Source organism: Rhinatrema bivittatum, chromosome 3 (assembly GCF_901001135.1).
Source record: "Rhinatrema bivittatum chromosome 3, aRhiBiv1.1, whole genome shotgun sequence".
In the NCBI taxonomy this organism is placed as follows: Eukaryota; Metazoa; Chordata; class Amphibia; order Gymnophiona; family Rhinatrematidae; genus Rhinatrema; species Rhinatrema bivittatum.
The window spans coordinates 296041652-296058645 of NC_042617.1; the positions used below are offsets into that span (position 1 = coordinate 296041652).

Sequence of the window (16994 nt, forward strand, 5' to 3'; positions counted from 1 at the left end):
CACAATGTTGTACCATGGGGGCCTTGACATCTAAATTCTTGATCCGGCTACGATGTTCAATCAGCCGGCTGATTGAACATCGTAGCCGGATCAAGAATTTAGATGTCAAGGCCCCCATGGTACAACATTGTGTTACACATCGTAGCCGCTGATTGTACCATGGTTCAATCAGCCGGCTGATTGAACATCGTAGCCGGATCAAGAATTTAGATGTCAAGGCCCCCATGGTACAACATTGTGTTACACATCAACACAAGTTCGAGCAATTTCAGTGGTTGATCATCGAACAAATCACTCAATCCTGGAGGGGGGGAGATAGACTCTCAACACTAAATTTGAAGGAACATCAATGGATCTACCGTTTACAATCCGTGGAACCACGGGGCCTCAATGAGAAAATAGAGTGGTATACTCTTATTTAGATTTTGCCCATATTGCTTGCCTTTTCTCCCCCTCCTTGCACCGATCTCGTTCCTTTTAAAGATGGTGGACAATGACGTCATTACCCATATAAGGATAGTTTTGGGTTTTCCTTGTTCAACTTCTTTCAAGATGGCCTCCTTCTATGTCATTTCCCTTCTATGGATAGTTAAACTTTCAAAATGGCGCTCGTGTAAAGACTTCACTATGGGTAATCCCCTAATCGGAGATTTCTCAAAATGGCCGCCGATGTCGTCACTTTCCTTTTATGGACAGTTCTTGTCCCAAAATGGCCCCGATTGTGACGTAAGTGCCCTTATTGGACACACCCATACACTTGGCGCCTTTTTTGAGTCTTTAAAGGTCAGCGTTTAAGAGTCTCTCGCTGCCGATAGTACATTCACGGCCCAGCGAGTGACTCCAGCATCGTGATAAGGTAATACGTGGACATAAGGTATCCTGTTTTTAAAATTCCAAACGCAAGGCTTCTGTTCTTTATTATGCGTTGTTTTATCTGTAGAATCACACAGAGACGCTTTCGGGCGCAACAAACTGAGTCAACGCATTATACACAGTAAGTGTTCCTTCAATTGATACTGCCATCTCTTATTTGCGGCGGGACTTAGTATGCACTTGTTCTCTTGTACCTATTTCACCCTTAGTAGTGTCAAGCATCTCCGGTCAGTGACAACAGCAGGTAATAGTGGTACCCGACCCCCTGAGGAAGGAGGTTTCCTCCGAAACACGCCGTGTCGGACCAGAGTCGGTTTTTACCATTTTACCACCATCATCAGCAGCATTTGGATCTTGATGCCGGATAAAGTTGCAAGTTAAGTACAACACCTCAATACAATTGACTCTAAGTGCATAATTGGGGCAGCTATATCTCATATGGCGCCCTCATAACTTTGCTTATTGAGACCTATGATTATAAATAAAGAAAAGCTTGCGCCATTAAAAACTTAAGAACCTTCATGTAAGTGTAGATATGTATACTGATAGGTATACTGATGGCGCATGGAGCAGCTATAATAGAATGTCACTGAAAGATGGTATGAAGTATAGCAGGTTATAGGAACCATATGGAGTCTCATGTACGCCTACTATGAGACAGTGTTCAGTACTAAACTCCGTGCCTTTGGGGATAGGGAGTCCAGATAGCTGAACCACATTGCGTTGAAAGTCTGTTGTTTCTTAAAGGAGTTGTGTGATGCCTTGTAGTCCATTACTGCCAGGGTATGAAATAATTTATTTATTTATTTATTTAAGGCTTTTATATACCGACTTTCTTGATACAAATCAAATCAACTCGGTTTACATCGAACAAAGCATAACTATAACCAACCTATTAACAAGTGCCAATTTAGAGGAGCATAAAGTTACATTATAACAAGGATGCCTTAACTGGGAGAAGGAAAAAAAGAGGGGGAGAATGAAGATAAATTACTATATACAATAGAATATGTGAGGGAGGCAAGGAGCCGACCTCATGATGACTTGTGAACATGATTAGCGTTTATTTACATAAGCAATATGATAGTTCTAAATCAGGCTGTTGGGTTAGTGGTGGGGAAGGCTCTGCAGAATAGCCATGTCTTTAGTTTCTTTTGAAAGTTAGTAGACAAGTTTCCTGCCTGAGGTCCGGAGGCATGGCGTTCCAGATGGAGGGCCCTGTGATAGAAAAAGCCCTGTCTCTGATATTTGAATGGTGTACAATTTTGATTGGTGGAACGTGTAAGGATCCCTTGTAGGCATCTCTTAAGGGGTCTGGTTGTCGAGTGCAGTTTGAGAGGGTGTGAAAGATCTAATGGGGTCTGATGGTGAATATTTTTGTGGATAATTGTCAGAGATGTATGAAGGATCCTGAAGTTTACTGGGAGCCAGTGAAGATCTTTTAGAATGGGTGAGATATGCGCTCTCCGATTAGTATTTGTTAAAATTCTTGCCGCTGCATTTTGGAGCAACTGGAGCGGTTTTATAGTAGAAGCCGGTAGACCTTGCAAGGTGGAATTGCAGTAGTCTATTTTGGAGAAAAGAATGGCTTGAAGGACAGATCTGAAAACGTGGTGGAATGGGAGCGGTTTGAGATTTTTGAGTACTTGTAGCTTGTAGAAGCACTCCCTTGTGGTATGTTTTATAGATTGCTTTAAGTTCAGGTGACTATCTATTATGACTCCAAGATCTCGGGCGTGGGATATTTGTATGTTAGGATGCAGTTGGTTATGAAAGGGACTGCCTTCTGGGGTGTTTAGCAATAGTTCAGTCTTGGAAGTGTTGAGTACCAGGTTAATGCTTGAAAGGTGATGGTTGATTGTTTGTAAATGAGAGTTCCATAGTTTGAGTGTTGAGTCCAGTGACTTGGATATGGGGATTAAAATTTGTACATCGTCGGCATATATATAGAACTTAAGTTTTAGATTTGAGAGAACATGGCAGAGAGAGGGAGTATGTAGATGTTAAACAGGGTGGGCGATAAGGAGGAGCCCTGGGGAACTCCAAATGGGGCATTAGTGTGTGAGGATTCCTTGTTGTTGATTTTAACCTTATAGCCTCTGTTGCTAAGGAAGGTGTCGAACCATCTAAGGGCTGATCCTGCAATACCTTGCGCCAGGTCCAAAAGAAAGGACCCACGGCTTCCCTCCACGTCAGTAAGATTGCTTTCTTTCCCAATAAGCATGCTTTGCGGATCAGTAGACTTGCTCCCTTAGATTTAAGACCAGTAGACGGTGTCTCGTCGAAGAGGATAGCCCCAGAAACCAAGGGGATGCATCGGTGCAAAAGTGTGGAAAGGTACCCCAGGGTCGTGGCCCAGAATTGTTGGGTTATACTGCAGGACCAAAAGGTGTGGATCAAGGTACCCCTTTCAGACTGGCATCGAGGACATTTCCTGTCGATAGCAAGGCTGAATTAGCCATGCTGTCATGGGGATCTGTCAATCAGGTCCGGGAGGCGGAGCTTTACCAAAGCAGAGATTTAGATTTAGTTCTCTGCGGCTGCACGTGTGTTCCCGCGCAGGAAAGTAAGAGATTCTCCTCAGTCTGTTTTTTCCGCGAGCGGGATCGCATGCAGGGCGGACTTCTCCTCAGCATTTCTTATTTTATTGAAATGTCAAAAAAGCCAGGGTTTAAACCCTGTGCCTGTGGCAAGGTAATGTCGGTCACGGATGGCCATGACCGATGTTACCGATGCCTGGGACCAGAGCACAATTTACAAAATTGTGAATTTTGTGCTCGAATGTCCCCAAGAGCCCCAAAACAACGGGCCTACAAGATGTTTGAACTTTTTACGTTTTCCGAGCTATCGGAGGCTCATTCTTCACCGGGTCCTTTGTTGATGGTGGCTCCGTCACAGAAAAGAGCATCGTCGTGGGATCCTCAACCCTCCAGGCTTGGAGGTAAGGACTTACCGAGCCGACACAGGCCTTCAGATCAGAGAGGACCGAAAGAGCCTCGGCAATCTGCGCAGGAAACAACGGCGCCTAAGTCTGTGGCGCTGACGACTTATGCGCCTGAAGTACCTTCTGCGCCCAAATCACCATTGGCGCATAATACTTCTGCGCCCGAATCATCATCGGCGCACAAGACACCGGTGCGCACAATGCAGGAAGACTATGCGCATAATGCGCCGAAGACATCTGCACGCACGGCGCCAAAGTTGTCTGCGTGCATGGCGCCGGACCCATCTGAAGCGAGCTCGGCGCCGAAACCGTCTGAGCGCACGGCGTCTGACTTCTGCACACAAGTCGGTATATGCGCACAACTTACAAAAAACATCGACGCACATGGTGCCGAAGGCATTAGCGTATTCGATAACACACAGATCGACGCACAGTGGACTACAAAAGTCCAAACAAATACATCATTCATTACCATATGGGGTAAAACGAAAACATCAGTCTCCACATGTGCCTCATTCTATCTCTTCAGACTCTAATTCTACAGAGGTGAAGTCAAAATGAAGGCAAAAACTCATAATAAAAACTTTAAAAAATATATCCAAAGCAAGAAACCTGTGAGGGAGTTGGTTGGACCATTAGATGACAGATGGGTTAAAGGGGCTCTTAGGGAAGATAAGGCCATTGCAGAAAGACTAATGAATTCTTTTCCTCCGTGTTTACTAATGAGGATGTTGGGGAGATAACAGTTCCAGAGATGGTTTTCAGGGGTGATGACTCAAACGAACTGAACGAAATCACCGTGAACCTAGAAGATGTAGTAGGCCAGATTGACAAACTGAAGAGTAGCAAATCACCTGTACCGGATGGTATGCATCCTAGGGTTCTGAAGGAACTCAAAAATGAAATTTCTGATCTATTAGTTAAAATTTGTAACCTGAAGACTGGAGGGTGGCCAATGTAACCCCAATATTTAAAAAAGGCTCAAGGGGCAATCCGGGAAACTACAGACCAGTTAGCCTGACTTCAGTGCCAGGAAAACTAGTGGAAAGTGTTCTAAATATCAAAATCACAAAACATAGAGACATTGGTTTAATGGAGAAGTCAGCATGGCTTCCGCTTGAACCGATGGAAACCTCCCATGTTAAATACCTTACATGGAAGGTAGTTTTCCTAGTCGCTTTTACTTCAGCTCGAAGAGTCAGTGAACTTCAGGCCTTAGTTCATTACAGTCCGTACATGGAATTTTACCACCATAAAGTGGTACTTCGTACTCACCCATCCTTCCTACCAAAAGTAGTTTCTGCATTTCATCTCAACCAATCCATAGAACTACCAACTTTTTTTTCCCAAAACCACATTGGACGGACAGGGAAAGACTGTTACACATGTTAGACTGTAAACGGGCATTAGCCTATTACAAGAGTAGAACCTTAAGTGAAACACGCCATTCTCAACTGTTCCTCACCTTTAACCCTAATTTTCCTGGCTTGCCGGTGTCCAAGAGAACCATCTCTAGCTGGATTGTTCAATGTATACACTTTTGCTATCAGAAGAAGAGTCTACATCTTTCCTCATCTCCAAAGGCGCATCAAGTGAGAGCAGTAGCCACTTCATTGGCCCATCTGTGAAATGTTCCGCCACTGGACATTTGTAAGGAGGCGACTTGGTCTTCTCTGCATACTTTCACATCACACTATTGCCTCGATCAACAAACGACAACAGATGCTAAGTTGGGTCAAGCAATACTCAACACCCTTGCAACTTAAACACACAGTGGCCAGTCCACAATTTAGGTCACGCTGAATTCAAACAGAGCCAATACATACTAGGCGAGACCATTAGCTTGGGACTCCCAAGACAGCATGGCTGATTCAGCCTGCTGTTGACGGGGAAAAAGCAAGTTTGCTTACCGTAAACATTGTTTCCGTAGATAGCAGGATGAATCAGCCATGCTGACCCGCCCTCCACCCTGGATGGCCACCTATACAAGAACTTCAAGTCATAAGGCTACTATATATATTACAGACTGAGGAGAATCTGATCTTTCCTGCGCGGGAACGGATGTGCAAGCGCACAGAGTTGAACTCTGTGTAAAGCTTTATCAAGCTGCGCCTTCCCGGACCTGACGGACAGCCCAAGACAGCATGGCTGATTCATCCTGCTATCTACGGAAACACCATTTACGGTAAGCAAACTTGCTTTTATCTTTTTTCAAGGATTGCAATAAAAATTATAAATTAAAAAAAAAAAAAGAACTGGATCTATAGACCTACACTCGAGCAGTGGTCATCTCCAGTGAGAGCACCTTCTCTCATATCTGGTTCTTCACAAAGCGATCTACAAGCCTACTCTGGCTTGTTTCTAGTATCATCCAGTAAATAAAGAAGATCCTATTTCCAAAAGGAGCTATTCCCAACAGACAGAACATCAGTTGAGGAGCCTTTCCAATATGTACCACTCCATTCTGCACACTCTGTTATTCATAAAGCCGCTGTCCCTCCTCCAAGGACCCACAAAGGACCCACAGATTCTCCACCTCACTGCATGCCTCTTCTAAAGGTGCATCCACCATTGTTTCACAATCAAAATCCAAACAGTCAGTGGATCAAATTCCACTATAATAAGAGGATTTTTTTCTACACTGCATCCCCAGGTGCAGCCTCCGAATTTCGATTTTCCACTACCAGACACAGAACAAGAGGAACCTTGACCACATCATTCTCCTCCCAGGGAGGACAGCCCACTCAGCTCAGTGTCACGAGAGGGCACCTGAAACCGATAAAGGAGCCCAGTTTACTATGTTTGTCTCACTCAGACATTTTCCGCCCTTATCCCCATCATCGGGCCTACCATCTGATGAGCTGTAAAAATCTCCAGAACACACATCTTCACTGGAGGGCTTGACATATTCTCTCTATTTGTGGGAAAGGTGGGGGGCACATTGAAGCTGGAGGTATGCAAAATGCCAGATCCATGCAAAGAGGTTTTTGGTATCTTAAAAATTCTGGAAATTTCCTTCGAACCAGGAATCCTTCCCATGCAGTATTGGATACGATACTGCTGACGTCCTGGTGGCTAGGAATCTGGATCTGAAATTCTGGTTAAAAAGTTCCCAATTCTGTGGAATGGTCCAGCTCCCACATACTTCTGGAGTGGTAGAATCAGCCATGAAGAAAGCCAAAAAGACTAAGCTTCATTCCAGCATGCCGCCGGTCAAAGACAATAGAATTTTGGACGACTTTGGACGGAAGGTGTTTGAGTTCAATGCTAATATCTTGCATTAAACAGCACCAATTCTATATGGTGCAGTACATCTAGGAATGACTTCAACAGTTGAAGCCCTTTATCTGTTCAGAGACGGGTGAGCCGATATCACTGCAACCACTCCAAGATTTAGAGGAAGATGTGCGATATCTATCTATTGCGTTTAGTGTATGAGGGTTTGAGACTACTTCACGCATGTCTGCAATGTCCATCGCTGCCTTCTGCAAGGCATAGCTGAGAGCTAGCGCAATCAGAGAGGATGTGCATGACAAGCTTGCTGACCTTCCCTGTTTAGGAGACCATCTTTTTGGCAAAAAGCTCATGGAGACAGTAGCCCAAATTAAGGATCAGAATGTAGTGGTGCAGTCCTTGATGCTACCGGCATTCAAGTGGTGGCACTCACAGTATAGGAAACCATACTTCCAGAGGAAATCATACAAGCAATACAATCAGTATTGCCCTCTCACATATCAGTAACCTCTCTCCTAGCAACAGCCACCTCCTTGGAGAGGATGTCAGCATAATTGAAGTGCACCGAAACAGCAACAGGCGACTCCAAAGAGTCAGTAAGGTTTTGGAAACCCAGCAGGTCGCAGTCACCCATTCCAGTCAGGGGCAGAATTTCTGGTCACTACACAGCATGGTTCCAGATAACATCCGACCACTGGGTACTGAACATAAGCCAGTATGGATACCACAGAGATTTCATTGTTTCCCCAAATCTTCATCTATCCCCATCTACGCGGGACCTATCACATATTTCCCTCTTACTTCTGGAAGCAAAAATGCTCTCACCCACAAGGGTTTCTATTTGAATACTTATTTCAAAACGTACAGGAGAACTTCACTTGATCTTGGACCTCCGCCCTCTCAACAAAACACGCCAAAGGGAAAAGTTCAAGATAACTCTTAAATCCATACTGCCATTTCATACAACTGAACAACTGGATGTGCTCGTGTGACCTAAAAGATGCGTATGCGCACATTCCGATACACCCTCAGATAATGTATGAGCACTACCAGTACAAGGTGCTCCCATTTGAACTCTCCTCTGCCCCGAGAGATTTTATGAAGTTTTTAGTGGTGGCTGTGGCCCATCTTCATTGCAAGGGATTATGGATCTTTCCGTATCTTGACGACTGACTGATAGTGTCGCCAGCGGCAAAAACCCTTCGGCAGGACCCTTGCATCATGATACAATGCCTAGAAGCATTGGGCTTCCTGACCAATTACAAGAAATCAGTCTTCTAACTGACTTGAACAATACAGTTCATTGGAGCAACAATAGACTCCATCTGCACAAGAGTGTTTCTGCCCAAGGACAGATAATGCTTGCAATTCCTCGCTCTACAACTTATTTTGCCACACCAGGACAACAACACACAAACTTCTAGTCCTACTAGGCCATATGGCCACAGCTATTCATGTAGTTTCTCTGACCCGACTGTAGATGTGAAAATTGCAATGGGGCTTGAAGGCCCAGTGGTCACAAGTGCACCAGCCAGTGTTTACCATAATAAGACTTACAGACTCCATGAAGCAAGACATAAGTTTATGGCTAAAACGAAAGGTATTAAGGGATGGAATGCCCTTAAGACCATTCCCCCACCAGTTGATTCTCACCACCGATGCTTCCACCTCCAGTTGGGGGGCACACTTAGTTCAATACCAGTCCCAAAGATAGTGGACAATCCAGGAATCCACTTACCAAATCAACCTATTATAGCTCAGAGCAATTTGCAAAGCGCTAGTGGTGTTAGAGCACTTTCTAAAGTGGAAGACAGTAATGATCCATACAGACAGACAAATCACCACATTTTACATAAGCAAGGAGGCTTGGGTTCCTTAGTCTTGTGCAAAGAAGCGACCGTGATATGGGACTGGGCAACCAGGCATTCAGTCATACCTCAAGTGACCTACCTGCCCGGTATCACGAATGTAGAAGCAGACAAACTCAGCAGAGTATTTCATCCACACGAATAGGAACTGAACCAGGAGGTAGCCGATGACAACTTCTCTCAGTGGGGTCATCCATACATGGATCTCTTTGCAACAGAATACAACTCAAAACTGCAGAGGTTTTGCTCTCTTCTACCCAGTCAAGGAGAGAGTTGCAAGATGCGTTCTTCTTATCGTGGTCAACAGATCAGTGTATGCCTTTCCACCAAGTCCACTCCTAATAACTGTACAGAAGTGTATACAGGACAAGGAGGACATAATTCTCATAGCACAGCTGCAGTATGCGTATCTCATACAATTCTCAATTCAGTCGCCAAGACTCTTGGCGAATCGCCTGAATCTAACTCAGGAACATGGGAAGTTCCTCCACCCACTTCTTCCTTTGCTCCACCTAACAGAATGGAGGTTGTGTTAAGTCTGAGCGTCGTTACGACTTCCATGACATATACAGGATGTCGTCCTCCTCTCATCACAGAAGCCTTCCACTCGCTGCAACTATTCCTTCAAATGGAAACATTATGTGGACTGGTGTAAATCACAATCAGTTGACCCTTTTGATTACTCTCCTGAACTTTTACTGCAGACATTGGCAGTAAGAGTTCATCTAAGTTTAAATAAAATAAAATAAATAATAAAATAAAAGAGTTCATCTAAGTTTAAATAATAAATAAAATAATAAATAAATAAATAATAATATAATAATAATAATAAATAAATAAAATAATAAAATAAAAGAGTTCATCTAAGTTTAAATAAAATAAAATAAAATCAAGTTTATTTTCCTTGTTTTTTGTAACTTTCCCTCTCCCTTTTTCTGATTCACTGTATTTAAAGTTCAAGGTTCTTATTGAAAATATTGTTTTTTACGTTACGTTATGCTTTACACTCCTTGTTATTTGTAAACCGGGTTGATGTGATGCCTATCATGAAACTCGGTATAACAAAAACAATAAATAAATAAATAAATAAAATAAGTGCTATTACAGCTTACCACCACAAAATTGGAAATCTTTCCATAGCAACACACCCGTTGATTTCTTGCTTTATGAAAGGCTAGCTTCACCTGCACCCTCTAATAAAAAAAACAAATCCCAAAACCCCCCTCCAATACATTGGGACATCAACATAATCCTGATGGCTCTAATGGCAGACCCTTTTGAACCCATGCAAACAGTGCCTCTGAAGTATCTAACATGGAAGTTCTGTTCCTTGTAGCAGACACCTCTGCAATAGGAATCAGTGAGCTTCAAGCCTTAGTACATACCCCCCCATATCTACAATTCTTCCATGACAAACTGGTGCTAAGATCACATCCGAAATTCTTACCAAAAGTATTAACTGCCTTTTACCTTAATGAATCATCTCCCTGCCAGTGTTTTTCCCAAAACAACATAAAAACAAGAGAAAAGGATTTGCACACCTTGGATTGCAAATGAGTCCGGGCTTGCTGTAAAGGAAGGACCGAAGGCCATAGACAAGCTCAACAATTGTTTGTCTCCTACGACCCTAATAAAGCAGGAGTTGCATTAACCAAGAGAACTCTATGCAATCGGATAACAAATTGTATTTGATACTGCTATATGAAAACCTTCCTGCCGCTGTCTGAGACAGTCAGGGCTCATCAAATATGAGCCACTTCATCTTCCTTAAAGCATGTGAAGAATGTGCCTATTGCTGATATTTGCAAAGCAGCAACCTGGTCATCAGTTCACACCTTCACAGCTCACTATTACTTGGACAAGCTGTCTGAATCACAGTGCAGAATGCAAAGCAGTGTTGAGTTCTGTAGGGGACCAGTAGAGACAGCCACAGAAGTAGACGGGCTGCAAACAAAAGAGAGAAGGACCACCCTATAAGGGGTACAGCAACCCTTAGCTTGGGACTCCCCAAGACAGTGTGGCTAATACAGCCTGATCATCGATTGGAAAAAAGCAAGTTTGCTTACTGTAAATGGCATTTTTCGTAGATAGCAGGATAAATTAGCCATGTGTACCCAACTGCCTCCCTGGCAGCATCTAATCCGTACATAATCTTCGATGACAACTGAGGAATCCAGAGCGGGACATTTGCACAGGAATTGCCGTACATGAGCAGTGTCACAGCTCTGCCACCTTTGAGAAGTTTCCAGACTTTGCACCGTTGAATGACGTCACCCAAGACAGCATGGTTAATTTAATCCTGCTATCTATGGAAAACACTGTTTACGGTAAGCAAACTTGCTTTTATCCACATAAAAATGCTTTTTGAAAATGACTATTTCTCGCCACTGAGGGTAAAAGTACCTATGCTATGAACTATATGCATACTTTTACCTGCGGGGGATATTTTGTGGGAGAGAAAGTTCATGCAGAGAAGTAATTTTGAAAACCTTGTTCATACTTTCCCACAAATACTTTGCACCTGCTTCAAAACAGATGCAAAGTACACAGCTATAAAAGTTCTGGCTTTCCCCCACTGGCCAGAATTTCCCTTTTAAAATTAGACTGCAGGTATTGGTGCTGATTTTCAGCCAGGTCACACCAAGTTGCAAACCTGGAACTTTTTAAAAACTTTCTTAATTTTCCCTTTGCAACTGGACCGGAAGGTGGAAATTTTCCTCCCTATGTTTTCAATTTAGTTTAAAGTTTTATATGTATGAATGACTCTGGAATGCTTATCATTATTTCTTTTGTTATGGCATGCAAAAGATAGATAAATGTGCGAGGATCCATGAAATATTTAAAGATGAAAAGTGGTCAGTGGTTCCTGAAAGGTTGGGAACACCTGCTTTTGAAGCATTGGTGTTCCTGTAACGAATACTAGCTATGCAAGTAAATGTATAGCAAATTAACTTTTGAATAGAAACAAACTAGAGAGACATACAAGTCTAGGAGCCAATTTGTTAATACAAAGAGGCTGGAAGCGGTCCAGAGAGAGAGTGTGAGGTCTGCACCAGAAGATTTGTGAAGGATCTAAATAAGTATACCCTGGAGGAAAGGAGAGACAGGAATGATATGATACAGACATTTTAAAAACTTGAAAGGTATTAATGCACAGGAATCAAACCTCTTCTGATAGAACGAAAGCTGTAGAACTAGGGGTCAGGAAATGAAAGTCCAACGGGGTAGACTTCAGACCAACATCAGGAATTATCCCAGGTCAAGCAGGATGGGTGACGTCACTGACGGAGCCCATGGGTGACGTCACTGATGGAGCCCTATCACGGAAAACTTTCTGTCAAAGTTTCTAGAAACTTTTGACTGGCACACTGAGCCTACTGAGCATGCCCAGCATGCCATGATATTCTCAGCCACAGGGGTCTCCCTTCAGTCTTCGTTTTTCCGCGCTGCTTTTGGCATCGCGGAGCAGGAGCCTGTGTGAGATTCTTTACACAATTCTGACTAAAAATCAGATCAAAATTCAATTTTTTCTCTCCCACAATCGGGGTCTCTCTCGTTATCACCGGCTGGTGAGTAGATTAATTCCTTTCCAACTCATTTGGGTTTAAAATTTTTTTGTCAGATATCTATTGACGGCTTTCGAGGTTATCATGGCCACGGGATTTAAAAAATGTCCCAAATGTAATCTGAGAAATCCAAAACACCACACGAGCAAGTGCTGCACTTTAAACAGTTAATATAGATAACGAGAAGTGCAGACCAAATTTTGTAGATCCAAAAATTCGTTTTAATATGTAGTCATGCGGCAACTCCACTGTTCTATTAAATGTATTATTCCAATACAAAGTAGGGGTCCCCCAACACGGACCCCGTGTTTCGCCCACTGTTACGTCGGGAGGGACAACACCGTGAACTCAAGTATTCTGAAAACAGTAAATATAAATAAATTCAACCATGGATCAACAACAACACAGAGTAAACACCGACACACAGATAACTTGTATAATAGTCTCGCAAAAAAGTTAAACAATCAAAGGCTAAACAGAGCATACCTTTTCAATATGTAGAGACAAAGTTACAGGGAGCGCACTAAAGTTACAGTGCAGTGCAGGTAAAAGGCACGGCCATGGGAGCCACGATGGCTCCCAGTCTAGCCTGTCTTTATGTGGCAATGTTTGAAGATAAATATATCTACCCCTCTGACTGGTCTCAATTTTATCGGTATGGCTGAGGTATATTGATGATATTTTTCTAATCTGGTTAGGTACTGATATACAGTTTTTTGTTTTTCTGGATTGGCTCAATAATTGCGATGTTAATTTGCAATTTAATTTTGAAATTCTACCCACTTGTATTTCCTTTTTGGACATTTTGATCTCTATGGACAAATACCAGTTTCATACTACCATTTTCCGCAAAAGTACTGATAGGAACACTCTTTTGAATTATGATAGTTGTCACCCCCGCTTTCTTAAGCAGAATATTCCCACAGGTCAGTTCCTTAGGTTGCGCCGTCTATGTTCTACGAAGGACGAGTATGTCTCCCAAGTTAAGCAGATGATAGCTCGGTTTTCCTTGAGAGGGTACCCCCGCAGAATTTTGAAACATGCATATAAGCAGGCTTTGTTTGTAAATAGAGATCTCCTGTTCTTACCCAAAAAACCTTGTGAGGATGACTCGGTGAATTGTATTCTCCCTTTTTCTATCAAAAGTAAGGTTATTTCCACATGATTCGTAAACATTGGGTGGCATTGTCCCTGAATCGTCTTTTTAACTCTTCCCTCCGGTTTACGTATCGTAGGGGCAGAAATTTAAAAGACATACTGGTTCATACTGTACATAACTTTGAAGCACCTGTTGATGGTGGTGGACACAGACCGTGTGGCTACTGTTCAGTGTGCTCTCTAACAATGGCTATTTCTAGTTTTACTCATCCGACCACACAAAGATCTTTTACTTTACGGAGTTCTTCTGACTGTAATTCTGCTGGGGTGGTTTACATTATTAGTTGCCCATGCAATAAATTATATTTGGGGAAAACACTGAGAGTGATTAAAATGCATATAATTGAACATAGGCCCAATATTAATAACCTACTGGAGAATGCTCCATTAGTAGAACATTGGGTACAAAATTCCCATGAAGTAATAGATCTGAAGTTTTTTGTTGTGGAAGTGGTTCGTCCTCCGGTGTGGGGAGGACATTTTTCTGACATCTTGATTAGGAGGGAACAAAAGTGGATCAATCTCCTGGACACGGTAACTCCAAAAGGCCTTAATTGCGACCTTGAGTGGAGTTTCTTCACCTGAGAACATCCCCTTTTCTGTGTACTTACCTGCCTTGTTCTGATTGGCTACCCATTCTCATGCTGTGATTGGTTGTCCTTGTCCACGCCAAAATGTTCGTGGCATTTAAATTTTGGTGCACTGTAACTTTAGTGTGCTCCCTGGAACTTTGTCTCTACATATTGAAAAGGTATGCTCTGTTTAGCCTTTGATTGTTTAACTTTTTTGTGAGACTATTATACAAGTTATCTGTGTGTCAGTGTTTACCTTGTGTTGTTGTTGATCCGTGGTTGAATTTATTTATATTTACTGTTACAGAATACTTGAGTTCACAGTGTTGTCCCTCCCGATGCAGCCAGTGGGCGAAACACGGGGTCCGTGTTGGGGGACCCCTACTTTGTATCGGAATAATACATTTAATAGAACAGTGAAGTTGCCGCATGACTACATAATTAAACGAATTTTTGGATCTACAAAATTTGGTCTGCACTTCTCATTATCTATACCAAATGTCGCTGGGCCTGGCTAAAAGCCTCTGACCTCAGGCCTGATGTACAAGAGAAGCTGGTGGATTTGCCCTGCGTAGGTGACAACCTCTTTGGGTCGAAGGTCCAGGACGCAGTGGCCCAACTAAAAGAACACACAGAGACATTGCGCCAACTGTCATCAGTTCCGCAAGACTCTTCCTCATCAATGTCTCGCCATCCACCAAGGAAAGAAACCCGAAAACCTTTCTACAGGCAGAGATGATATTATCCACCGGCATCCAGGGGTAGATCTTCTCATCCACAACAAAGATCTCAGCCCAGACAGCCTAGAGCCACTAGGCCTCAACCGCCACCGCAGACGAGACCGGCTGCAGGTTTTTGAGGCCACCACCAGAGAGCAAGGCCATCTCCACAATCCCAAACCGAACTTGCCAGTAGGAGGTCGAGTTTCCACCTTCTACGATCATTGGTTTTAGATAACAACAAACCAATGGGTACTCTCAATATTATCATGAGGTTACCAACTCAATTTCCTCTCAACTCCAAGAGACTCTCCTCCAAAACCTCTTTCGTTAAATGAAAATCACATAATTCATTTTCAAGCAGAATTATCCACCCTTCTGAGAGCCAGAGCCATAGAACCGGTGCCCCGGACTCAGCAGGGCAGAGGATTCTACTCCCGTTATTTCCTCATTCCAAAGAAAACCGGATCTATGGCTCTGGCTCTCAGAAGGGTGGATAATTCTGCTTGAAGATCTATGGCTCTGGCTCTCAGAAGGGTGGATAATTCTGCTTGAAGATGAATTATGTGATTTTCTTTGTATCTTTTGATCCAAACAAACCGGGTAATCCAATGGGCAAAACACACTCTCTCCAACTGGCTAGCAGATTGAAAAAGCAGGCCTTCCTCGCCAAGGGCGAGTAAAGGCGCATTCAGTAAGAGCAATGTCAACTTCAGTAGCACACTATTGTTCAGTGCCAATTCTTGACATATGTAAAGCGGCAACATGGAGTTGTCTTCACACCTTTGCAGCTCATTACTGTTTGGACAAAGGAGGACGACAAGATTCAGCCTACGGACAATCTGTCTTAAAGAACTTGTTTCCAGTATAATCCCAATTCCTTCTACATCCAACCTGCTGTGATCTCCGGCTGCCTCATTTTCACCAACAATACTTCACTGTTGCTTCACTACAAAATGACTCTGCCTCTAGCTTGCTAATCACCCATATGTGAGGACTACATCCTGCTTGTCCCGGGATAAAGCAAAATTGCTTACCTTGTAATAGGTGTTATCCCAGGACAGCAGGATGTAGTCCTCACGAAACCCACCCGCCACCCCGCGGAGTTGGGTCCGATACGTTTTATTATTTTATTTTTCATAAGCTTATTGCTACATACGAGACTGAAGGGTGACCCTGTGACTGAGAATATCATGGCATGCTGGGCATGCACAGTGGGCTCAGTGTGCCAGTCAAGTTTGTAGAAACTTTGACAGAAAGTTTTCCGTGATAGGGCTCCATCAGTGACGTCACCCATATGTGAGGACTACATCCTGCTGTCCTGGGATAACACCTATTACAAGGTAAGCAATTTTGCTATATATCTGCACAGAATGGGTGAAAGATGCATTAAATGCCCTCCTGGAAGAGGTAGTGAAAACAGGAACAGTAATGGAATTCAGAAGGGCATGGAGTAAACACAGAGGATCCCTAGTGTTAAGAGATGGAGATGAAGAAAAGAGGTGACCTGTGCTAACTGGGGTAACCTGTACAAAGCAGCAATTACTAGCCTAAGAAACAAAATAAAAAGATAAACTTGCTGGTCACACGACACTTGTGTTTTTTTTTTCTTTCTGTCATTTAGTAGGGATGTGCAATCGTTTTTCCAGAATTGGGCAATTTCAGTGAAATTGCCTAATTCGGAATGGTTCGGGAGAACCGAAAAAAGATCAAAGTTTTTCCGAAATTTCAGAAAAAATTCATTTTCGAGTTAGTGCGCACTAACGTGGCAGTGTTAGAGCACACTCGGGAATTAGTACGCACTAACCCAAAAATTGGGGCCCCGAAAAAAAAACAAACCCGAACTGCGGGAAAAATGAAATTCCCGCCGGGGGGCCCCCGAAACGAAGTCCGGCACAATATTTAGACCCGAAGCACATCTCTATCATTTAGTATGTTACTACTGTATTTTCTGTATCATTTAATATGTTACTATGTTTTAAACTTCTGTAAATCTGTGGGGTGTGTTTTGTTTTGGGTTTGTTTTTTTTGTTTTTTTTGCTATTTTGCCTTTCTCTCAA

At 43.0% G+C, this 16994-nt stretch overlaps 1 protein-coding gene across 10 annotated transcripts in view; it reads left to right on the forward strand.

Moving 5' to 3' along the window:
- Positions 1–16994, forward strand: part of SENP1 (SUMO specific peptidase 1) — a 458603-nt gene that overhangs the window by 25594 nt on the left and 416015 nt on the right. The window lies entirely within an intron of this gene.